Consider the following 26839-nt stretch of genomic DNA (forward strand, 5'->3'; position numbering starts at 1 on the left):
AAATTAATTCCGATAAGGCTTTAAACATAAATGTAGTGGAAGTGCAATCTGATTTTTATTGGCTTCCCCTTCTTTTCTAAGTTAGTCACAAATTTTTATAAGCCATAGCTTCTTTATGTGTGAGTTTTGAGTCATTATATTAGTTGATGGACAGTATTGGTAAATTAATGAGTCACTAATAATGGATAATATTCATCGTCCAGCTACTCAGGAGGCAGCTACATCCTAAAAATACCCTTTGCCTAGGAGCCCTGAAGAGGAGCCCTGAAGAGGTTGGGGAGACAACCCAGGCAGGAGGAGTTGAAGAAGCCTTTTTTGTTTTAACATAGAATGGATTGTCCAGTGTTGCATCACAGTGGATCTGAAACACTCATTGCTCACGAGTTTACAGACATTTTCACTGGGAAATGTAGGTCATATCCAAAAAAAATAGAATTACACTTTTGCTCCATCTCAGCCTCCTATCGAGAAAAGAAAACATAGATGATTTTCCATTTCAAGTTCAAATACAGAATGGATTGCTTCTTGTTTTGCTTGACTGGAGTAGTTAATGAGGGTTCAGAGACTGGCAGCCTGCCAGTCATAAAGCAGTTGTGATCATGTTGTTATATGAACCCGGAAAAAAAAAAAAAAATAGAAAAGAGGGAAGGAGAAGAGCCAGAAAAAATTATAAATTTGGAGATGGCATGACCATGATTGGTATTTCAGGTTCCCAGCACATATTGCCTCTCTGAACAGAGTGGCTAGTCCAGAAAAAGAAGGGGTATTTGGGGGCGGGATTTGTGTTGCTACACTCCTCTGCAAAGAGACTCTATAATAAAAGTGCTTGCATCAGAGGAAGGCTGACAACACATTTTAGCACATTCACAGTTCTAACTTGATCATGGCAGGAAGCTTTTCTGCTACTGGGGGAACAAGTTGCGTCACTAGGAACATCTGACTCCAGGATCTAGTGTCAATCACTTTGCCTAAGGTCAATAAAAAATTCTAAGGTGTCCCCTTACAACATAAAGCCTTTGCCTGAGTGTCAATTAAGAGGAAACACATAGCATGATAAATAATTGAACAGGTGGATTAAAGAAATGTCTTTCCTGTGCAAAACAAGAGAGGTGATTGACAGCTGTAAATCTAGGCCCTGGCCCATCTTCCTCCACAACACAGGGTTCTCACCAGTTGTCTTGCACCTTTTCTTTACTTTGCCTTTCTTAGTTCTTCAAGGAGTCTCTTTGGTCTAATGGATTAGATTCAGACAAATTTTAGAGGAAGGTGACCCCTTAGGACACGGTCCTGAGAGTGGCTTTCGAGCGATGCCTCCCAGTGATTGATGTTGCTGGACGTGGGTCACTGAGAGCAATAATATTCTCTGGATTTGGTTTGTGCAGAACCAGCTGGAATGTGGCTCTAACTGCAAGTCTGTCTAATTATTTGATTTAAGAAAAACTCTGACTTGCTGGTGCCAAAACACCTGTGAATCATGACTTGGGTGTTATCTTTTCATGCAGAGCCTCACATTTGGGTTTTGATTTTGTTTTCCTCCCTAATCAATAATATAGTTTATCTCAAAAAGCAGAAAGAAGGTGCCTGATTTACTGTGTCATTCATAGCCGTCCACACAGCTTTGCTTATTGATGTCCTAGGGAAATATGTAATACCAGAGAGTTCTTGATTTCCTGAATTGGTAATTGTCCACCAATTACCAATTAAAACAACATATGTTTTAAAGGAAAGGAAAGAGAAGAGAGGGAAAAAGAAGTTAGAAAAAGAACAAACACGGTGACTTTGGCAAATAAGCCACCATCCCCATTTCTATTTCTTTATTTATACAAAGGAATTTATTATACTTAAAATATGATAATGGAAATCTGTGAGAAAATAAGGAATATTCCATAAATGCTATTGGATCATTAAGATTACCATAAAGAGATGAAAGGCGGGAAATGTTGATAGCGTTTACCAGGAAGATTAGAAAAACAGAAGCACAAAACGAAGTAGAAGAATATGTGTAAATGTGGTTAACACATACAAAATTACGGCAGAATCTCCATATTCACCAGTGTATTTGATATGAGAAACCAAAAATTGTAATTTGAAATTAAAAATTTAGATGGCTGAGAGATGCCTTATTTCTATTTGCAGCCCAACTGTGGAATTTGAAGGCACCAGTGAAAATAAAACCCCTCAAGTTTAGAACTCCAGTTACCTCGGCATATATTTAAATGATTACGAAAGGAGTCTGAGTGGTCAGACTTGGCAATGTCCAAGATTCCTGTGCTACTCTGTGGCTAGAACTTGAGATTCACCAAGCAGACAGACCCCCTGTTTTGCCAAGCTAGGTCAAGGAAAGATGAGGACACAAGTTGGGATAAAAAGGAAAGCAGAGTGAACAGAAGGCCCAGCTAAGTGGCTCTTATATTCTAAAACAGAAAGCTTAAATACATTAGAATTATTTGGAGGCAGAGTTTGAAGACAAGATAGGTTTTTTAGAATTTTTTATTATGGAAAATGTCAAGCGTAGGAAACAAGAGGATCATGTAATTAACCCCTGTGTACCCATCACCTGGCTATAACAATTATCAACTCATGGTCTGTCTTGGTTCATTTGTAACTTCCCCTCAACTCCCACTTACCACCAGATTGTTTTGGGTATAAATCCCAGACATCATGACATAAAAGGCAAAAGAAGGGACAAGATTATGACTTGGGTGTAAATTAGTTAGGAAACTTAGATACTGTTGAGGGCCAATTAGAAGAATTCATTTTCGGAAGATATTTTAAGCAACATTTTAAATAAACTCTTCCTGAGTTTTCATAGACATTAAAATTGGTTTCATGTTTTGTAAAACCCTTCCTGGTGGTGCTGATGGCTAGACGGTGAGTTATAGACAGACACTCAGCAATCCTGTAGTATTGCAGGAGGTGGGTCTTTAGAGAGACAAGGGTGGAGTGGAGAGGGTGTAATTGAGAAGGGTGCTGACCCCAGGAAAGGGTGCAAAATGTAGTGTGAGATTACAGGGGGTACAGAGGAGCCCGGAGATCAGAGAGCCTCTGCCGGTTACTCTGTGGTCTGCAGCCAAGGCAGCTCTTTGATCTTCAGTCTTCAGGCCATATTATTAATCTCCCCAGAGGCCTGCCCTTTCCCTCCTCACACACCCAATCCAATCCGGAATGAGGAAAGGGCAAGGAAGGTGGGGGTGAGCACCAGAATACGCTTGCTGCCCCAGGGGCTCTGCAGCTCTGTCTCTTAACCTCTCCTCATCCATGGGAAGTAGAGAAGTGGGAGTGAGATACTCAAAGCACAATTGCGGTTCATTTTCAATGTGTTTAGTACATGCAGATACAAATTTAACAAAGACATAAATTACAATGTTGCTTAAGGAGTTTTATTTTGAAAAATTGTGTGAAGATTAACCAGAGAGTCAATCCTTTAATGCACTTGCTTATATTTTGATAAATGAAAACTAAGGTATATATTTTGGAATTGCATACATTCCATTTTTAAGCTCCTACTATATATAAAGCATTGTTGTAACTGCTGGGGGAAATAAAAAGTTAAGTAACAAATGGTCCTTGGGCTCAAGGAGTTTGCAACAATAGAAGTTTTAAGGCAAGCACATGTGGCCATTACAGCATAATAAAAAAGAGAAGGAAATAAATATGAACCACGTAAAAAGGCTATTAGCAGAACAAGGTGAAGATGTAAAGGAGGGAAACATCTCTTATGGATGGGGATAGAGGAATAGATCCTGAAAGGCTTCTTAGAAGAAGCCGTATTTGACATCGACCTCGAAGATGGGACAGGTGATACTGGGGCTGAAAGAAAGGAAGCACTTCAGGAAGAAAGAAAAGCTATAGAAAAAGAAAGTCATTGAGAATATGAGGCCAAGTTCAGGGAAATGCATTCAGTACAGGGTGGGGGAAGTATGTCGGTTACAGGTTTAGGGAGGAAGAACTTAAAAGGCAAGTTGACTGCCTCAAGGGGTTAAATGCACAAACTCTGGAGCCAGATGGCCTGGATCCAAATTCTAGCTCTGATCTAGAGCCACGTGATCTTGGACAAGTCACCAAGACCTTAAGCCTCAAGGTCTTTGTCTATAGTATCAGAATATGAACAGCGCCCATGTCCTAAGATTGTGGAGAGGCACTGATGAGATAATGCCCCAGAAGGTTTACATGAGCACCTTATATTGGCTATTGTTACCTTATCAGTGGAGGATAATGAGGATTCCCTGGATTGTACCCAAGAAGCAAGGCCACTGAAATTCACGTAGTTGGGGCGTGGATGGGGTGCAGCCACTCCATCTAGCTATCCTGAGGAGAGCTGATGCCAGACAGGTCTGAAGCCCAGAACCTCTTAGGATAAGGAAGGAATTCTTCTGAAAGGCTGTTTTTCTGTTGCTGACAGGAGAGTGGAGCTGTACCTGGATAGATAACGTATTTACAACACCAAGGAGATACTGCCAGCATCAGCACTTTGGGTTGCCCTCTGTGGGAGGGCCACATACTGGTTAAAGGCTAGAAAGGGACCCAAATTCTGAGGAGCTATGGAAGGGACCGTCCCATTTTCAATTTTTTTGTGGCGAGATTCAGCTAGCCCTGTCTTCACTGCTTACCCCAGCCCCAGGGTCAAGGGTGCTTTCCAATTGAAAGGTCTCCAGTGTGGAAAGAAGGGATGTGAGGAAAGTGTGAGGTATGGTGTGTCCTCACAACAAGAGGATGCCTAGATTACCTCCCTGCTCCCTCGGTTCCCAGGGTTATAAGATCCCTTCCTTCTGGAAGAGGTGGAGTGGGAGCTGATGCCAATTAATGGCTCACAACTGGGTGTCTCTCCCTTCCTGAAAGGCCTGGCAACATCTCTCCTAGCCATTGTGATAACAAAGAAAGCATTCACAAGGATGATTATCTAATCAGGGAATTAGCCTTGGTTCATGAGGCAGGCATTAGGAGACTCTTAAAAAATCCAGTAGAAGAAAAGGCCTAAGTTAGGAAATAGCACTGATAACACACCCAGATAATTATTTATGCACAAGCACTATTAAGACTTGGAGCTATTATTTATAAACAATCACCAAACAAAATGTGAAGATACTTAACTTGAGCACCTTCTCCATAAAAGAGATTGCCAACTTCTGGTACTTGATTTCCTCCATTAAGTGACTGCACTGCCTAGTCTGATTTTCTCAAATTGTGATCTAGGGACCATCTGATTCCAAATTACCTGGGACTCTTGCTGAGTGCCACCTAAGATCTACAGTCTCAAAATCTCTAGCATATTCAAAAATAAAGAGAAAAATATGATGAACTACCATGCACTTATCACCCAAATTTAATGATTATCAACTCATGGCGAGTCTCATTTGGTTAATATCCCACCCACATACTTTTGAAGCAAATCCCAGACACCATAACATTTCAGTATATATCTCTAAATGATAAAGACTTTTTAAAAAATCCAGATACCTCTATCACACCTGTATTAGTCAGAGTTCTCTAAGGAAACAGAATCAGCAAGGGATATCTGTCAATAGTAAGAGATTTATCAGAGTCTCTTACACAGCTGTGGAGATGCACAAGTCCAACCAGGAGCTCTAATGAACCTGGTTGGCAAGCCCCAACCAGGAGCTCTAATGAAAGTCCAATGAAGATACTTGACGAGTTCTGGGAGATGTTGGCTGTCTAAAGATGAGTTGGGAAATTCTCTCTCAATGCTGGAATCTTTCAGCTGATTGGGTTAAGCATCACTCACTGCTGTTGGTAATCTCCCCGATTGATGTAATTATAACCAGCTATCCATGATTTACCGCTGCAGTAAAGTCAATGGTGAGCAAAGTCCATAAATGCCTCTGCATTGCAGTTAGCCCAGGGCTTGCTTGACCAAACAACTGGGCACAATTACCTGGCCGAGTTGACACAATAGCCTAATCATCACAACACCTAAAAAATCAACAGTAATTTCTTTATATCAAATTCCCCATATTGTCTCTCAATTTTTGAATCAGAAACCAAGTAACTTCCCTACAAGGCAGTTGGTTGCTGTATCTCTTGTTTCTTTTATTTCCCTTTCAACAGGACTTTTTTCTTTGTTTCTTGTTTGTTGAAGAAACTGGATTGTCTTTCCTGTAGAGCTTCTCACAATTGTATTCTGCTGGTTATAGCCCTGTGGTATCGTTTATTATGTTCTTTTGATCTCTGTATTTCCTTTAAATTTATTATTTAAATGTAAAGACTTGATTAGATTCAGATTTGAAATTTTGGGCAAGAATGCTTAAAAGGTAGAAGGAAGTAAAGAGTGTTTCCAGCTGGGGCACTGAAGTTTAATTGTCTCTTTCTACTATCAGTAGATATTAATGATCATTGCTCAATTCCATTAATTCACTGGGGATTAAAAGCAATCCAGGTCAATTTTGCAAACTTTAAATCTCAAGAATCCTGCTCTACTCCTTCCAGGTTGCTAGAATTTAGCTTACAAAAAAGTAACTAAGGGAAGTGGATGTGGCTCAAGTGATTGGGCTCCCGTCTACCATATGGGAGGTCCAGGGTTTGATTCCCAGGGCAAGCTGGGAAGGCAAACTGGCCCACATAGTGAGGTGGCCTGAGTGGAGAGCTGTCACAGCAAGATGACATAACAAAAAAGAGACACAGAGGAGAGATAATAAGAGATGCAGCAGACAGGGAACTGAGGTAGCACAAGAGATTGAGTGCCCCTCTCCCACTCCAGAAAGTCCCAGGATAGGTTCACGGTGCTGCCTAAAGACAAGACAAACAGACACAGAAGAATGCACAGCAAATGGACACAGAGAGCAGACAATGAAGGGTGGGGGTAGTAGAGAGAAAGAATTTTAAAATCTTAAAAAAAGAAAAGAAGAGTAAATAAGCCATTGCCCTGTAATAAAATCCCTCTAGTAACACCAGATTGAAGCTAAGCAAGATATACTTTGGGATGTGAGAAGAATATATTGGCATTTTATTTATTGCTGCATTTCTTCTTAAATATGAAATATAATGAAAATAATATATTTTCCCACCATAGTATTATAGTATTATAAAAAAAAATGTATGTTCATAGCCATATAATTGGGGGGGAAGCTCAAAAACTTTTACCAATGGACTGCATGATCAAAAAGGCTTGGAGACCGTGACCTAGAGGATCAAGTATATCATTGTACTTGGCAGTTAGGATTCTGCTTCTTCAGCTTTATTTCTCACCATTCTCCTTCCCCTCACACTGAACTTCAACCCCTCCTCAGTATTGTCACACTCTTCCACTCCTTGTCATTGCTCATGCTTACCATGTGCCCATGTTGCCCCTCGTCTGATTCAATACCTGAAGGCTCCCTCTCTGTTGAAGCTTACCATAAGTAACGACCCTTCTCTCCATCTCCTAATGAACATCACATATGCCTCCATCCTGGAACTTATCTCAATAGGACAAAATTGTTCCTTACAAGTTTGTCTTCCCCTAAGCATGACATCTTCATGAGCAGAGGGCTGTGTCTTTCTTGTCTCTGTTTATACCTAGCCCTGGGCCTAGCTCTTAGGATATACTCAGAAAATGTTAGGATGTTCTGGAAAGGTAAAATTTGAGTTGGATATGGAAAATCAGAGAGAAGTGAGAATGGCATTAGACAAAGTATCAGCATAGCAAAAACACAGTGGTGAAAACAAGACAAATTTGGGGCTATGTATAAGTTAGGATTCTTGGCATTGAAACCATCTCTGACTGTGGTAAAGAAAATGGAAATGTACTGGGATAATATGAGTGGCTTACAGAACCATCAGAGAGCTGACGGATTAGACTTAGAAAAAGATGGGAAGCAAGAGCACCCACAAAGACCCAGAAGCAGGAAGTACAATAGTCTTTTAGCAAAAAGACCCAGGACTCAGGCCACCACACCGACACAGCTGTAAATGAATTCAAACTGCCCTTTTGCCTTTGCATCACTCACTCAGTGTTCAGAGTCCTGGATGGGAGCATCTGATAGGTTAAGCCAAAGTCATAGTTCATGCCTTAGAAAAAAGAAAGGGGAAATGGAGCATTTAATCCTACCTTCCATCAAGAATGAACATAATGGGGATTTTCTCACCAAAATAGGAAGGTAAGTTAGCTGGATGCTTGGACAGTCAAAAAAAAAAGTACACTTGAACAGTAAATAAAATCAGATTGACATAGAGCATATGCTTCATTTGCATGGTTAGAGGTGAGTCTAGAAAAAACAGGTAGGATTCAGGTTGTAGACTTCCTCACATAATTTCCAGGCAAAATAATTTAGTATTTATGCTATAGACAATGGGGAGATATTGAGGTTTATCTGTAGAGGAATAATATTATTAAAGAGGTTATTTGGATAATTAAGGAGTTTCTCTCTCTCTGTCTCTTTTCTTCTAAGGAGATATCGGTGTTTGAACCCGGGACCTCATTCATGGGAAGCAGGCACTCAATCACTGAGCTATACTCGCTCCCCTTAAGGTGGTTCTCTCTTTAACATTGGGCTAGACTAGAAGACACTGCAGAAAGGGAGATCAGTTCATGTGTATTTGCAGTAGGTGAGATTCCAGAGACTGGCCAGAAATCTGCAGTTTAGAAAAGCTGAACTGAATCCTCAGGTCTCAAAGATAAAAGCAGATCCTAAGTCTGGATCAGAAGACTAGCATTTTATGCCAGGAAAGGGGTCAAGGGGGAGAGGGACAGCCAGGCTTAGAAAGCCTCCTGGGAATTTCACTGAGCAGGTTGTCCTCTGCACTTCTTTTTCCAGTTTGGACACTAGTGCTTGTGCTCCTAGCTGAGGATATCTCAAAGGCATCTCATGTTCCCCAGAAGACATCAGTGGAGAAAAATGCTATCAGTGATAGGCTGATGGTATTAACAAAAATACAAAGGGAGCTATGAAGGACAGGTTTGAGGGGAAATGATGAGCTTCATTCTAGGTATGTTGATATTGAGGTCCTAGAAAGACTTAGAGGTAGAGATGTCTGGCAGGAAGTTAGAAATGCAAGTCTGTAACTCAAGAAAGAGCAGGGGATCTTTAGGAAGCTTTCTGAAGGAAGTAACAGTTGCTAAACACCTACTATGAGCCAGGAACTTTCACATACTTGCTCTCATTTAACCCTCAATATCAACCCTTCATCATGGTGATATAATTTCCCCCATTTTAGAGGGGAGGAGCCTGAAGCTCAGAAAAGGTTCTTTCTCCACAGACCATTCTGTGGTGAAATCAATACTCAAACCAAATTGCACTGGCTGTGAGAGTCCTTACAAATTTCCTCTCATCTCTTCATCCATCCATAACTACTATCAGCTTCCAGATTCAGCAATAATATATTTTAAAATTTTTATATATACGGAGCTGAGTCAATCCCCTTTGTTAAGCCTGCATCTAAACCTGCCCAGAGGCAGTAGCTTGGGGTCAATAGCCTCAAATCCAAGTAAACTCTCACTCCCCACCTTGTGGGCAGGGTGGAAGTGGTTTGAGCAGGGTATGGTTGGCTCTTCTGGTTCACATCTTTGCACTGATGCTATAGCATGAAGGAGATGTGCTTAGTAAGTATTTAACCATGGAGGCAACAATACATGTAAATTATTTCTATACTGGCCAGGACCCTGGAATACATATTCCTATCCCAAAGTAATTTCCTTCTGGATTTTTAGAATATCTGTGTGAAATCTGATGCTGGTCCTCCCAGCAGTCATGCCCATTCTTGGAAACTTTTTAAGATTTTCAGCAAATGCCTATTCTGTTGGTTCCTAGGCTCACAGTAGGAGGAGATAGGGATTATTTAGAATCCAATGAGAGTCCAAGATAAAATAGATGCTGCCTCTGGCCCATATATTGCAGTTTTATCCAAAGTCAACCTTCCAAGTGACTGGCAAATCAGTAGGTTCACTGCTTTAAAATCTGATGGGCCAGATCCATTCCATTATGGCTCCACTTATCAAACTCGGAAAGATTGTAAAGTTCACTTGCAGGCATCTGCATTTGTTCCTCTATCTCTCTCCTCTGTGTTACTGTGGCATTTGCACCAGCATCTATCTCAATGCTAACCACATCGTGTTATAATTTATCTTCCTGCAGGAACATATCAAGGGCACAGTGATGCTCTATGGAATGGGCCATATGTGTTGGCTTGGAGCCTGCTTTAAATTGATCAGACTGAGGCAGTGGACAAGAAGCATTTGCATGATTATTTGTCCTATTAACTCACAATTTTACTTGGGGAAAAAAATCTTCAGCATCTTGGGAAATTAGACATGTTTACAATCACCACACCTTGTTCAAATGGAAAGATTTATCTCTAAATTTAATCTGGCTCTATCAAATCTTTCTGACTTGCCTATTAAAAGCTGTAATCTCTTTGTTTTTTCCCCCCTCTCCCCTTTTCACATTCTAGTTACTAAGTCACCCTGAGACAGTGTGTTAAAGCATTCTGAGGCCCCCATACCCCTCACCCCCTCTGCTCCACATTGACACCGATTGCCCCTCTGACCAGTCATCAATTGCAGGCCCATTGGTTTGGAAAGGGAGGCATGTGTTAAGCACCTTTGTTCCCTTGCTAGGCCATGAAAGCACTTGGAACCTTGGAGCCTGAGTAGGGAGTTGCTTCTCTCAGCTGAAACAATCACAGGATCCAGACTGGAGACAGAGAGGGAAAAAAAAATCTCTCCCCATTCAGCTGCCTCTCCATTCAGCTTGGGGTGGTGGCGGATGGCTTAGTTTGTGAATCTAGTTAGCAGCATTCCTGGAAAACTGGCCCATTGCTGAGCTTTCTCTTGAACTTCATCCACCTGTCATGTTGGGTCTTGGAGGGGAGCCAGGACAGGCAGGAAATAATAGGCTGCAGGATACTGGTGTGTGTCAGTGGCCCCGACCCTCCCATTCCTGAACACAGATGAGTTGGAAGCCTGGGAGGCGTCATATTTAATGTGGACAAGGCTCAGGAGGCCACAGAAAGACTGGCAGAGGGAGGGGAAGTCCAGAAGGCCTGAGGGAGTTTTAAACTCACAGTGGACCCCTCCTTGCGGAGCCACCTCTGCAGGGAAATGGCCCTGGCTGTTGCTGAGACATGCCCCTTTGTTCTCACTGACCTCATCCTGCATGCATAAGGCTAAGCATTTGCTGTGGGTGGAGAACTTTCAGGTCCTTCCCCACCTCCGCATCCCCCTCTTTCCCTGGCCTCCCCATCGTGGGTCAGAGAACTGGCTCCAATTACATCAACTGGCTAGAATTACATAAAACTTCCCTTTCAACTCTCAGACTCTTGGATTCATATTTTGTTTTGTTTTTAATTTCCAAATGATTTCCCTTTGTCCAGCTGGGCTTCTCCCTTCCCACCCCCCATCACCTCCCATCAATTTTGATTTCCTATTTTCCAGACAATGAGGTGGACAAAACATGGATTCTCAAGAAGCTCCAATGAATGAAGACCACCAATACTGGGCAAGTTGGAAATACTTACTCTATAAGCAAAGAACTTTTAGGCAATGGGGGAGTCATATTAATCCCGTGACAACCTTCTAGTTCTGGAAAGAAAGGAAAGGTTTCAAAGGATTCCTCCTCTTTGTGAGACTCCTTCCAGCCAATTCCACTGGGGGATGATGAGGTGGGGAAAAATAGGCATTTACCTGTACATCTGGATGCTGGAACCACCTACAGATATTGTCCATAGATAACATTTACATTGTAACATTAGCAAGACAACCAGCAGAGCTTCTCAAATTTTCCTGTGTATGTGAATCACCAGGGGATCTTGTAAAGGTGCAGTAGGTTGAAGTTGGGCCTGAGAATCTGTATTTTTAACAAGTTCCAGGTGATACTGAAGTTGGTGGTTCTCAGACCCTATTTTGAATGGCAAGGGTACTGGCGATTTGCTTCCCAGGGATTTTTCTCAAGAAACATGGAAAATAAAGCTATACTGGGGCAGGAAGTTTTCATCTCAGAGGGAGGATTGTGTAATGGAAAGAGGACTAATTAGGAGCAAGGAAACCAGGGATGTAGTCCAAGTCATGCAACAAGCAAGCTGGGTGACTCTGGACAAGCTATAACCTCTGTCACCTACAGTAAAGGGAGGAGGCTAAACTGTGTTACTGAGTCCCCAGCCTTTTCATATGGCACATGTGTTGGAAAGATTTTCTCCACTAAATGCATTGCAAGCAAAAAAATAACACATGTGGTCCTATCATCCCAGGTAAATGAAGAATTCCCATTTGTCCCTTTGAAATTTAGGAAATGTTTCAGAGCATAAATAGAAATATCAGTTTGAGAACCTCTGGATACAATGGTTTCCAAGTTACCTTCTAACTCTGACATCCTCTGATAAGCACAAAAAGGAATGAAGGATGGATTTCTGCCAGCAAAGATTGGTCTGGGGCTGGATAAATTACTAAGAAGATGAGGGAAAGTATTGAATCTCTCTCTCCCCAAAAGTCAATAGGAGAGGCGAGGTTGTTAACTGGATGTTTCTGCCAAAAAGCAGTAAGAATATTTGGTATGATTCTAAATGTTCTATGTGACACCTGCCTTGTATTTCTCACTTAGAGACCCAGCAAGGGAAAGGAGGCACATTCAAGTCAGGGTAATTTGAGGCAGGTCCATAATGGGGCTATTTTCAAAGGTATGGGTAGACTTCTTCAGGGATAGTAACAGTGAGCTGTTACCACTCTAGACTCAACGGTATGAGGGGAGGGAGCAGTTCGGAACCCTGGAAGGAGACAACTGTGTAGAGAGCAGTGGCCAGCCCAAGCCATCCTCATGAATAGAGGTGGGGAAAGTATCCAAACCTGCTCTCCACTTCCTCCAGTTTCCTGAAAGCATGTGCTAATGATCACAGCCCACTGGGAACCAAGAAACAGAGTGGTTTCTGCTACAGATCAGTTTCCTGGGAATATAAGAAGACTGGGTCTCAAGGAGCAAACGAAAGAGTCTGGGCCACTCATAAAACTTCTTGTGAAGAAATTATTAATAGCACAAGGTATTATTTTTATTTCAGCTCAATTTTAAGTCAGGCTACTGAGGCCAGAAATATCTTCCAAATTGTGTACCTTCCTAAATTGATTTTGAGGAATTCCAAAAGAAAGCTTAGTTGTTGAAACCCAAAAGATAGTGCTTAGTAGTTTTCTAAAAGTTTTCACTGACATTCTATTATTTATCCTTGTCTTTGTTTTACTAAATTACATTAACATGCGAAACATATCCTTATAGCCAATAATGTCTTCTCATTGACAAACTAACCAAATCTTTCCAAATGTTTCTTATCAGTGTTGTATAAGCTCATCATATGAAAGTTACCTTCTTTTGTTCTTCTCTCTAATATAGTGTTTATTTTATTTTCCTGAGTAATTTTTCTTTTCCATTTCACGTTGATAATTTTCAGTATTTTGGCTGTCTTAGGTATACCCCCTTAAATGAGTTTTTCTAGACTCTTTGTAACTATATTTTGTCCACTCTTTCTAAGCAAATAGCTTCCACTATCTTTGTTACAACCCAGGCAGAAAAGTATTCCAGTATTAATTTCCATAGGTGATCCTCTCTCACTTCATTTATTTATTTATTCATTTAACAAATACTTATTCAGTATGTTGCAGGTACTATACAAGGGATACAATAGTGAAAAAATAATGAAACAACCACAAAGATAACAATGGTGAATCAAAAGAGACCCATTATGTTATTTTACAGAGAATTTTTAACAAAAAAAGAACATTCTGGAAAAATGAACTTTTATGTATTTATGTTATAGAGTTATATACTGAAATTTTTATGAATTTATGATGTGATATGATGTCTGGAATTTGCTTCAAAATAAATCTGGATGTAGGGACAAGCCAGGAGATACAGGTGAAAGATTAGACAGGAATAATCATTAAAGGGAGGTACATTGAAGGTCATTATACTATTGTCTTTTGTATGTGTTAAGAGATTTTCAATAATAAGTTAAAGAAAAATTTCATTCTTCAGGAACAGAATGAAGTTTAGATAGGACCGAGAGCAGAAATCTAATTGGCAGGGGAATTCGATGCTGGGTTCACATAGCTCTGTCTCACAAGATTGAGGTGACAGATGAAAAAGTAGTTTCAGATTGTGAAAGGAGAAGGAATTACTGATAGAGATCTGAAGGATAAAGCAAATTCCTGGACCAGCCACAGTTTTGAAGATGGTAAGAAGTGTTAAATCAGTTAGAGTTGTGCTATCTAAAATCAAAGAATAATGGTTCTGAGTGAATCTCCACTGCAAACAGTTCAGAACAATTAGCAGTCAATTGTCGAAGTGTCCCAACCAACCAGAGGGTAACAGGACTAGAAAATTTCATTCAGTGACCACCGAGGGGAGGATATGAGCATATAATAATACTGTTTAATGACTTAAGCTGGTTGGTGGAAACATGGGCGTTTGTGATACCATTACCTATATTTATTTGTGTATCTAAACTATTTCCTTCTTTTCTTGTCCTCTTGAGGGGAAACTGTACACAGAGCATTGGGCTCACTTCATGGCTCTTTTTCCTCCCTTGTCTTGATTGCTCAAGTCTTGGTAAACCTAAACTCCAGTTTTTGTCTCTTCTACTCAGGAAAATGATCACTTACAGGCTGACACTTTTTGTTCTCTATAACCTATGATTTAAACTGGAAAGGGTTTTAAAGGGAAAAGCAGCAGTAAATACAAGGCTCTCAGCACTTGCTCCTCAAGCACTGAGGCCCATCAAGTCTTGGCTGCCTTATTTCTGATGCCTTCACAGCTATTATTGTTGATATATCTACATCTACATCTATATCTCTATCCATATATGTATCTATATCTATGTCTACATCTGTATCTATATCTATCTATATCTATGTCATCTATATAAAGTTTATTCATCTTTTATCATTGGTAATAGTGGCAGGATTGGTTTGATACAGTTAATTTGTCATATCTCGAAGCAGATATCTCTAAACAATATATCTACTTCAGTTATAAGATGACCACATTAACTTATATTTCTGCCACCCAAAAATGTTTCCTAGTGTTTGCTGATGTGATCTTGGATTACAGACTAAATTTACTATCAGCAATTTTTAAAATACCTTTTCTCTTTAAATGACTACTTTTGCTGTCTTTATAACACTTTATAATTATATTAACAAATTCTTTAAATGTCTACATTTAACTGATTACAATGTTCACTGCCTATTTTTTATGTCCAGATTTCCTCATTATTGAGTTCTTTATTTTGAGCTCAATTGTGTATGTAATACTTATTAGGAGGACCATGTGAGTGATATCCTTTCTACTGTTTCTATCATTGGATCCTATGTTGGCTGACAAAGGAATTCCTGGATTACAACTGTTGTTCTCAAAAATTTCAAGTTTTTTTGTTTTGGTTTTTTACTTTAATGACAGGGAGAAACCTCATGTCAGCCTGCATTTTATTCCCTTGTTGATAGCTGGATTATTTGGCACACAAATTTATAGGATTTTTTGTTTAACCTTGAAATTTGGAATTTGTATCTGAATATGTTCAGATATTGATCTCTTTACAACAATAATTTGTGTATTGGAGCTCAATCATCTTTTCTATCACTGTTTAAATTCTTTGCATTCTGGGACATCATCACTAAGGTGTCTTTTACATTGGTATTCCTTAGTGTTAATTCTGTTTTTTACTATTTCTAATTCTGTCTCTATGTATTTATTTATATTTACATTTTATACAATTGGAATCACACTGTATGTAGCACTTTGTGCCAGGTTTATTTCACACAGTGGTTTTTATCTTGTTTTTCACTATCTATCTGACACCTTTTCTCAGACTTTAAGCTAGTAAACTGGTTAACTATGAATTTTTTTATAGTTCTGTAATTCTGTTACCCAAAGAGAGTAGGGAGTACCATTGGGTAAAACTCCATATATCCACAGTTCCTTCTCTTTGTTTATTGGCAGTATTAGGTCAAGGTTAACTTTGCATATCCAGTGCAGTGTTTTGTCTTATCTCTAATTCAGGAATAAGGCGTGAAGGTTTATAACCTTTTTAAGTGGCTACTGCCTAGTATATCAAGGACAAACTCTTGCTAGCCTTCCTAAAATAACTAAGGACTTAATCTCAAGGTCTCTCTGAAACTACTTTCCAGTTCTACTAATTTACAGAATTCACAGATTTCAAGGGCGTGTTTGCTGTATGTTCCTTAACCATCTCTGAAATTATCCTATTTATCCATTTTCTGGGGTCTCTTCAACTTAGTTTCCTATTACTTTGTATTTTCTTACGACAGGGAGGTGTGCATTAACCCTAAGTCAATAGCATTTGGTTCCATCCACAGTATATCCTCTCAAAGTTTCTGGCCTGTAATTGGAACTCTTTCATATTTCAATCACTTTTAGAATTTTTTCCTATCTTTTCATTATTTCATTGGTTATTTTCATGAAAACCTAGAATGAGAAACAGAGACAGGTCCCAGGGCTCACAACTTCTTTGTATCTAGAAGTCAAGTTAAAGTTGTACCATCTTAATTTATTCATTGCCAGCATCATTATAATCAAAGATTATCAAACAATAGCAACCATCTATTGGGTTCTTACTCAAGTGCTTGAGACTATGCTGTATGTTATACATATTTTTAAAATGTAATTCTTACAATAACTCTACAAGATGGTTATGTTCTCTTCCCACCCGCCTTCACGTTGTATGAGGACACTGGCTCATAGAGATTAAGCAATTTGCCTGAGGTCTCATGGGTGCAGAATGGCAGAGGTGGGAGTTGTACTCAAATCTTTCTGATTCAACTACCTCTCTTTCTATCCATGATATGAGTTTTGACTTTGACCTACCTCCCCACCACTTTTACTCTGCTTCTCATACCTTTGTTTGTTTGAAATTCACAACTTGATGAACTATGAAATGTCCCTTCTTTCCCTCATGTATTTTGACTGTCTAGCATCATCTTCCTATTAACGTTGACACATGAACTTGTTTCAAGTCAAGAATATGAGAGCCACAGCACAGGCCAGGAGCTTTATTCTTATTTCAGCCCCACCCCCATAAATGATCATAAATTTGATCATTATGATGTGTTTGGTCATTTTACTTTTATAGTTAAACTTTTTCTGTTCCAGTTTCTTTATCTTCAATTTATATATACATATATATATGTAAATATTATATACACACTCTGTTAATGTCTGCAAATGTACATTTTTTTATTCTTCAAAATCTTGGTCTCTGTGCCTTCCCTTCACAACCTCCTTTATATTAGTTTAAGTTTGCACCACACCACTCTCTGGTTACTCTTCTTCAACTATCAAAAGTTTGCTTAATCTATAAATATTTTTCCAATTTATCCAGATTTAATGAAAACTAAATTAATGAAAATGGCAAGGTCTTTTACTTCCATTGTCACAGGCTCTATTTCTTTTATGTTAGAAAAATCCTATCAGTTCTGCTTCTTCATTTTGTTTGTTTTTGTTTTGTAAGTATATTGTCATCTACTGAAAATTCAAATAAAATAAATACCTTTCAATTTATCATCTCCTATAAACTACTTTTAAATAGTTGGCTTCAGAACTTATGCATTGCTTACTTATGACTTTTCTCTCTTTATCTACATATATGTGAAATCTCTTTCCATCACAATCCTTGTTATATAGTGGTTGCATATTCATTCTTTAATAGGACATGACTCTTAACACTTTAACACCAATATCATAAAACTTCCAATGAATTATTCACTTTTGATTCATCTTTCAGATATTGATACGTGGTTTCATAAAAATCTGTTCTCCACCATGCTTAAGACCTAAATAGTTCATTTACCATTTATTAAAACAAAGGCGATCGTGCTCCGTTTCTTTTAATGAAGTAAATATAATTCCTTATAGCCAACCTTGTATGTTGCACTTAAATTACATTCAGTACCTTTTTTTCCATAGCATGTTATTTTCTCTCTCAGCACCTTTGCTTTCTATAGCATGTTAGTTGATGGACAGATTTTTCCTTAAATTTGGATTTTTAACCATCTTTGTGTAATTTTTTTTTACAAAGTACCTGAGATTGAACCCGGGATCTCATATTGGGTAGCAGATCTCAACCACTGAGATACACTTACTCCCCATCATCTTTGTGTAATTTTAATTAGTGCTTTAGTGCTTTCTCTGAATTTCTCTTTTCCTCACATACTCTTTTGGCTTCTTCTCTTTGATTTATCACAGACTCAATGATTCTTCTCTAATAGATTAATGTTCTCTCCTTCTGGGCCTTCATTCAAATTGCATAGGTTGTTTATATTAGTTATATCTTGCATTGCTGGGAATATAAACCAATTCTGGCTTAAAATGGAGATTTACTGGGAGATAATTGGGGAGTCAAAGAATCAGTGGAGAGGTGGACAAATAGGCTTCGAAACAGAATAGGAACTATCATCCATCAAGGTGCTGCTGGAATGAACGAACGCCAACCATTTTCTCCTCTTTCACTCAAGATTTAAAGTATTAAGAGAAAGAATCTGATTGGTCAAGGCTGAGTTTCAGGGAGGTTTGAGAAAGAATCTAGCGGAAAGAGGCTCCAGGGGATCCCTTCAACTTCCATACAGGAAGGCAAGAGAAAGGATTCTATATTTACAATCCCAACAAGTTTACATAAAATAGGGGCAGATATACCACAACAGGAAATGGGAGTGCTGTCAGGAAGGGGGATGAATGCTGGAGAACATAAACCATAGACGTTTCACCCAGGATGGTCTCTTAGTCTCCTATTTTCCTTCTTTTGCAAATCCAGATAGGCGCTTTCCATTCACTTAGGCAGGCATTACTAGTTCAGTTCTTTTAATTCCCTTCCCTTCCAGCTAGACACTGGCTTTGTTGCACCTGCTTCGTGCAGTGGAAAGAACAGAGATATGTGACCCTAGAGAAGTTGTTTAAGTCCTCTGAGCCTCATCTTTATCACCCATAAAATTGGGGCATGCTTCCTATGTTTTTGTGAGGATTATTAGTGAAAGGATACAGCACTTGGTACACAGCAGTTGTCCAAGAAAATGTTACCCACCTCTTCTTAGGACAATCACTAGAGTGATTTTCACATTCATTAAGAAAGTTATTCATAATCTCCTTCCATGGAAACCCTGCCAAGACCCAGTTCTCCACACTGGAAATATTTTTCCATTCTCACACTTTCTATGAAGATTACATAGTTGGCATGCCTCTGGTTGTCAGTTCTCTCAGCTGAAACTCTTTTCTGTCCCTAGTGAAAACAACATAGCAGATATGTCCTCTCCTGTCACAGTGCTATTTCTCATGTATTTTCCAGTCCACACTTCAGATCTGTTTGCTAAGTGCCTTCTGTTTATCCCTCATCTTACTCCTTTAAATGAGTCATAGTCTTTCATGAAGTCATATGATTCTGTCAATACACTACCCTTTTTTCTCCTGAAATGCCCTCCAACTGAAATTTAATTACTTTCTGGGACTATATATCAAACTCTTTATTTCCAGGAACTGGAATTATTGAAAATATGGTCTGTGTTCTTCTAAACAAAATTAATCATCAGAAACATTGCCATATATTCTATAGCTGGGCAATAGACCAAGCAAGATATCCTTTTTTTTTTTTTAGATTTATTTTATTTATTTCTCTCCCCATCCCCCCTCTTGTCTGCTGTGTCCATTCACTGTGTGTTCTTCTGCGTCCACTTGCATTATCCTGTGGCACTGGGAAGCTGTCTCTTTTTTGTTGTGTCATCTTGCTGCATCAGCTCTCCGTGTGAATGGTGCCACTCCTGGGTGGGCTGCACTTTTTTCAAGTGGGGCAGCTCTCCTTGTGGGGTGCACTCCATGCACGTGGGGGGGCCCCTACTCAGGGATGCCCCTGCGTGGCACAGCACTCCTTGCATGCAGTGGCAGCACTGTGCGTGGACCAGCTTACCACAGAGGTCATGAGGCCCTGGGGATCGAAACTTGGACCCTCCATATGGTAGATGGACGCACTATCAGTTGAGTCACGTCTGCTTGCCAAGCAAGAAATCTTGAGTACAAATGTTCATAATGGTAAATTGATTTTTGTGTCCGTTAATTACTAGTGGTACTAGGGTGATTACAAAAATGAATGATGCATCTTTCCAGCCCTCCAATATCCTATATCTAGGGTAGTGTGAGAGACATCTTTGAATAGGTAAGTCATATTACAGTATGATAAGTGGGACACTGTCTTGGGGTGAGGCTGGTCCAACTGAATCAGGAGGATGAGTGAAGGTTAACTGGACAAAGAGATGGGGGGGCAGGTGATCTAGACTGAGGGAATAATGTGTGCAAAATCATAATATTGAGAGAGAGCAGAGCATGTTTAGGGAATTGTAAGGTCAGTAGGTCAAGAATGCAGAGGTTTAAGGGGTTGGGCTGGGTTGATGGTATTAAACCACAGGGCGGGGGTCAGTATGGGCTGCCTGATTTTGTAAGTAAAGTTTTATTAGGGACACAGCCACATCTGTTCATTTCCATATTGCTTGTGACTGCTTTCTTGCTATGAAGGCAGAGTTGAGTAGTTTCAACAGAGACCTTATGGTCCTCAATGCTTAAAATATTTATGATATACCCTTTTACAGAATAAGTTTGCTGATCCCTGTTAAGGATATACAGCAGTATGATGACAATCCTGGAAAGCCATAATGAAGAATTAACTTATTCTGAGGTGCAATGGGAAGGTTGACGAAGAGTTTTAAGTAAGGGAATGATATTGTATTTGTAGTTTAGGAAAATCACTTTGGCTGCACATACAGAATGGATTGGAGGGGGCAAGTGATGAGAAAATACCAGTTAGGAGTTTGTTGCAATAATCCAGATGGATGAAGACTGTGGCCTGGACTAATGTATTTCAGAAGATACTTATGGCAGATAATAGCAAGTCTTACTACCCTTTCTTAGATTTTCCTTTTGTGACCTCTCCTCTTCTTTTGGTCCTCCTTTCCTGTATCTTCTCCTGCCCCACCCCACCCCTACTTTTTCCAACATGGTCATTCTTTTCCCTTCTTCAAACATCCTTTTTACATATGACTCCCACACCCCTTTTCAAAGCCAGGCAGTCAGAAACTTCAGGTTTCTGTGTGGGTGAACTTCTACAGTTGTGCTACTGTCCTTGGGGATAATTTGTTCCTTTCCAAATCTGCATCACTGGTTTAGGGCCAAAGGATCCCTCAGGATCTTCTGTTGCCTTCTCCTCATTCTAATTTATTTTAACCACTGCAATAGTTTCTGGCATCTCTCTCACTCTTCTACAGATCACCCAAAGTCCCATGTTGCTGCTGTCCCAATATATACTATGCACCATAAAAGTAAAAGTTTTGAAGTTAGAAAGACAGTGTTCCATTATCCCAACTTTTATGTATGATGGGACTAAAAGTGAGAGAGGTTAAATGATTTGACCAGTCACAGCCAGTTTACCTAATTGCTTATCTTGTGCTCTTTCTGGTTCACCCCATTTAACAGTTGTGGGTTCCTCTCCCAAATTAGGGAGATAAAATAGCAATCACCATTTTCTGCCTTGTGACCCTGTCCAATTACATCACTTGAAGGAAGTTTGTAAATAGCCATGTAACTGTCTCAGCTACTTGACTATAAATAGTTTTCTTAAGGAATTCCTTGACTAGATCAATTGCTTCCTGATGTAGGGACCCAAATGGTAATGTCAGAAACCATCCGGAACTGAATTAAGAAATAAAGGAGAGGTTAATGCCCACACTGGAAGTAGGGAAATTATCAGTGATATTTTAACTTTGAAATATAAAAGTGTTATGGGGTTTTATTACTTTCATTTGGTTTTCATTTCATACCAACTATGCTTTTTAAATATCCAAGTTCCCCAGATAAATCACTCCTCTCAAGAAATGATGGTCTCATAACCGTTTTGTAACCCACAAAAAATGTCACATATTTATTTCCATCATTGCACGGCGACTTTGATATTCTACCTCTGCTGGAAAATAGTCACACACAACACAGTGAAGCCAGATGCTGTCATTCTTTAGAACACTGAGTTTGAAGAATGATATGGGTGTTGCTAAAAAGATCTGATCCCTTCTAGTCCATTCCATGAGCAAGGTCTGAGGATGACAACCACCAACCCTGGAAAATGTCAGGACTTTCAAAGGCAGTCACTGGGGAGGAAGCACCTAATAGATTAGACTTTCCATGGGACATGATCTGGTTGTGGTCTTCTAAAGCAGTGCTGCTCAATAGAGCAGCCACTAGCCACATTGTAGCTATTTAATTTAAATTACTTAAAATCAAGCAAAAGTAAGAACTCTTCTCCTCAGTCGCATCAGCCACATTTCAAATGCTCAGTGATCACATAAGGCAAGTGGCTGCTGAACAGTATAGATATAGAACATTTCTATCATTGCAGAATGTTCCATGGAACAGTGCTGTTGCAGAGAAGGGCAGGATAGAAGAATGAAATAAAGAACTCTACAGAGTGGGAAAGCTTTAGCACAATTGGCCATGGCACAAGGGCTGAACCCAGGCAGCATGGCATAATGGCCTTGAGATGTGAGTTCTTATCTCCATAGAATGTGGGTGCTGATGGATAATATTTTCCTTCTAGACTTGTTATGAGGATTCAGTGAGATCTTGTATGCAAAGAGATTGATGTCTGACACATTATATGTGCTCAAGAAATGTTAGTAGTTGTCCTGAGGGGGAGATTGTTTCATCAAGTGACTGTTGCCCACGAAATCTTTCCAACTAATAGCTTGGGTTTGCATCTGAATTGAGAGGAAGCCCTATTTCAGCGACCCAACAATTATAAAATTCTGAAGAATGAGATGATTATGAGAGGGGAGGGAAGTTAAGAGGAACTACTTGTTGGAGATCACAGTATCAGAAAAGACTTCAATCAGCTACAGGAAACAGAAAACGCAATTTATCTGTGGATTAAGCCAGTAAGAGGTTTACTTGTCAAGGAAATTAACACAGACTGAGGCTCCTTCTAGCTTTGTTCTCTATCACCTCCATGTGTAGCTTTCATCCTCAAGGTTCCCATATGTCAGCTGCTCCTGCAGACATCAGGTCTATATTCCTGGAAGGATAAAATGTCCTTCAACTTTTAATTTAGGAAAGGTTGCCTCCATGCATGCCTCCTCTGATATCTCATTGACCAGAATTCTGTGCCACCTCTAATTATAAGAAAAGCTGAGGAAGAGAGATTTTGTTTATTTTAGACTGAAGCATTTTAAGTTGCCAATACTTGAGCATTTTTAACTTACCTAAAGATAATTTCATGTGGTTCAATCTAAGAGTTGGGCATTTTGCTACTCTGAACAAAATTAGGGTTCAGAGCATAACTAGTTGACAGGCCACTGAGGATGCCCACACTAGCTTCCAGAATGCACCAGGTACACGTGAGTCCCACAGCACCCTGAAGGCGATTGATACATCTTGTTTGAGAGGAGGAACTAAACATTACTCAATGGAAAGTGGCTGAGCTGGGATGAAAAGCTAGACCTTTTGTCTCAAAGTCGATGTGCATTCCAGTGTTTTCTCCAGGAAAAAAGAGAAAGAGAAAGATAGAGAGAAGTGTGTGTGTGTGAGAGAGAGAGAGAGAGAGAGAGAGAGAGAGAGAGAGAGAGAGCACTAGAGAGAGAGAAGCTCCTTTTATGAACAACTCAAAATTCAAAGAAAACAAAAAGTTTGATCATGATAGAGTATGTGTTGCACAACACTGTTTAAATGAGCCACAGATGCATGACTCTTTTATCGGAGACATCAGTCACAACTGGGATGATACAGGATTGCACACAAGGGGAGGGGAAGTGTAGTGGCTTCATTTTGTTAGAGCTTAATTCAATCTCCACACCCACCTCCTTCCCTTGGCAGGAATGGTTAGCTGACTTGATGATGAAAGTACTAGGCAAGATAAGTTTGTATAAAGACAATATTAAAAGAGAAGGTGGAGTTTGATTTTTGTTCTCCATTTGTTTTACTTATATTTGTTGGAAAATTATTTCTTTCTCAGGGGAAGAAGCTTAGATGTTAAAAAAAAAATCCTCAGAATTAGAAACTGCCTTGTCTAAATAGAACAAAACTATCCCTTCCATCTGGGTCATTGAATTCCATGGTTCATCTCTCAGAAGATTCATTTTTCCACTCTCATGACTTTATTACCATTTATTGACATTTCCTTTTATTTTGACATTACCATTTATTTCCTTTAGATTTTCTTTAAGATTCCATCTTTTATGGTTTAGCTGCCAATTGAACATTCCACTTAAACACTTCATAGATATATCTACCTTATAATATTCAAAACTGATTTCATGATTTTTCCCCTAAACCAAACTAAACAAAACAACAAAACATCTTGCTCTTCTTCAAGTGTATTCCATGCTAGTAAATAACACCACCAATGACCTCGTTGCTTACACACAAAACCTTAGCGATATCCTTTACTCTCCCCTTTTCTTCATCCCCTTCCTATCTAGTCATTCCCCCAAAGCCTGACAATTATACTTTCTAACCATTTCCCAAACCCAGTGTACAAAGAAGGTTTTCTACATCACAAATGAAGCCTAACTAATTAAGGAAATCCACACTCAGAAGCTGAACCAAAAATGGCCTGCGCAGGAATGGCATCAACTAGTTCCATCACTAATATTGTGTCTTGTGTCAAGCAACATCTCCATGGCGGGCACAGGAGGACTCTTTTGTCCTCCAATGGTTAGCTGACTCCAGACCATGAAGGAAGTCCATTGCTGTAGAGGAATTGGAGGTAAATGGTGTTAAGTGGTGAAAAATTAAAAGTAACCTCATTCCTTCTTCAAAAGGAAACCTCCAAACAACTTTGTGTCAGTCTTATAGCTTCTATATCCCCAGAAGTCTTATAACTTCTACATACCCACAGCTTGGCACATAGTAGGCATTCCGCAAATATCTATTGGGATTTGAAGAATGAATATAAGAAAAGTAAAGAATGTTCCTTTTCATTTTTAGTACTAGAATACTTTTTCTAAACCTTCTGGTTTCTCACACAAAGATTCTTCATCTTACCAATACTGGACAACTTGGATTCATCCCAAAACATGAATTACTTCTATAGTTTTAGTCTTACTGGAACCTGGGATCCAGTTTTCAGTTTACCTTTCTCTATTACAATTTTTTTGTCTTTATTTTTTTAATGTTACATTAAAAAAATGTGAGATCCCCATATACCCCCCACCCCCCTCATCCCACTCCTCCCCCCATAACAACAACCTCCTCCATCATCATGAGACATTCATTGCATTTGGTGAATACATCTCTGAGCACTGCTGCACCTCATGGTCAATGACCCACATCATAGCCCACACTCTCCCACAGTCCACCCAGTGGGCCATGGGAGGACATACAATGTCTGGTAACTGTCGCTGCAGTACCACCCAGGACAACTCCAAGTCCCGAAAACGCCTCCACATCTCATCTCTTTACGATTTGGAGAACAGGACTTAGATCTCAAAATCGTAGTATGCTATAGATAGTAAAACAGGCTTTGGTATTGCTGATCTGTCTTACTAGTTTTGTGACTTTTTGCAACATATTGATCCTTCTGAGCCTCAGTTATTTCACCTGTAAAAAGGGGGTAATAAATGCGTGTCTTATGGGATTATTGGAATGATTCAATGAGATTATACATGAGAAGCTTTGGGTAGAGTTCCCAGGACAAGTTAGATGTTCAGTTAACAGTCTTTAACTACACTGTTCAGAAGCTGTATAGTCCTGACATATAACCATGTCTTACCTGGGGGACTGCAAGTGTCTGGAAATTACCTACCCATTCCCTAGTCAACCACAAAGCTCTCAATACTCAATATTCTTTTCAAGTTGTGTGGCCAGGCAGTGTGGGAATACCTATATGGTTCTAAATTGGTGTTTGTTTGTTTATTTGTTGTTTAGGAAGTACTGGGAATTGAATCCAGGACCTCATACATGGGAAGCAGATGCTCAACCAATGGGCTACATCTGTTGTCCTAGTGGGGTTTTTTTAAAAGATTTATTTTTTTATTTATTTCTCTCCCCTTCCCCACCCCAGTTGTCTGCTCTCTGTGTCCATTCGCTGTGTTCTTCTGTGACTGCTTCTATCCTTATCAGCAGCACCAGGAATCTGTGTTTCTTTTTTTATTGCATCATCTTGCTGTGTCAGCTCTCCATGTGTGCGGTGCCATTCTTCGACAGGCTGCACTTTCTTTTGCACTGGGCAGCTCTCCTCACTGGGTGCACTTCTTGTGCGTAGGGCCGCCCTACATGGGGGACCCCCTGCATGGCACGGCACTCCTTGCGCACATCAGCACAGCACATGGGCCAGCTCCACACGGGTCAAGGAGGCCCAGGGTTTGAACCGTGAACTCCCATGTAGTAGACAAATGCCCTAGCCATTGGGCCAAGTCCGCTTCCCTTTTGATGCTATGATCAGAGGTACCCTGTTGTAAAGTAACGAAAAAAAAACATCAAAATCCCTTAAATTTGCTCCCCACTGCATCCCTAATGCTGAGATCATCCATTCATTTATTCATTCAACAAATGCTTACTGAGGATCTTACAATGTGCCAGTGAGGTTGAGGCCCTGGGTACAATGGTGAAAAGACAGAGTCAGCCTTCAAGAGGCTTACATTTAAAGGAGGAAAGCAGACAAATCAATGACCAAAGACAGTTAAAATAGTGATATGCGCAGTGGGGAAAACAAAACTAAGAATTGAAGTACTGATTAACTAGAGGGAGAGGGGATACTTTAAACAAGGCACTTAAGAAGCGTCTCTGATAAGGTGGTAAGAAGCCAGTTACAGTATGGCATTTGGGAGCAAAATCTGCTAGACATAGGGAAGACCAGGTGAAAAGCCTTTAGGCAGGAACAAGCTTCCTGCATT

This window comes from Dasypus novemcinctus, chromosome 21 (genome assembly GCF_030445035.2).
Source record: "Dasypus novemcinctus isolate mDasNov1 chromosome 21, mDasNov1.1.hap2, whole genome shotgun sequence".
In the NCBI taxonomy this organism is placed as follows: Eukaryota; Metazoa; Chordata; class Mammalia; order Cingulata; family Dasypodidae; genus Dasypus; species Dasypus novemcinctus.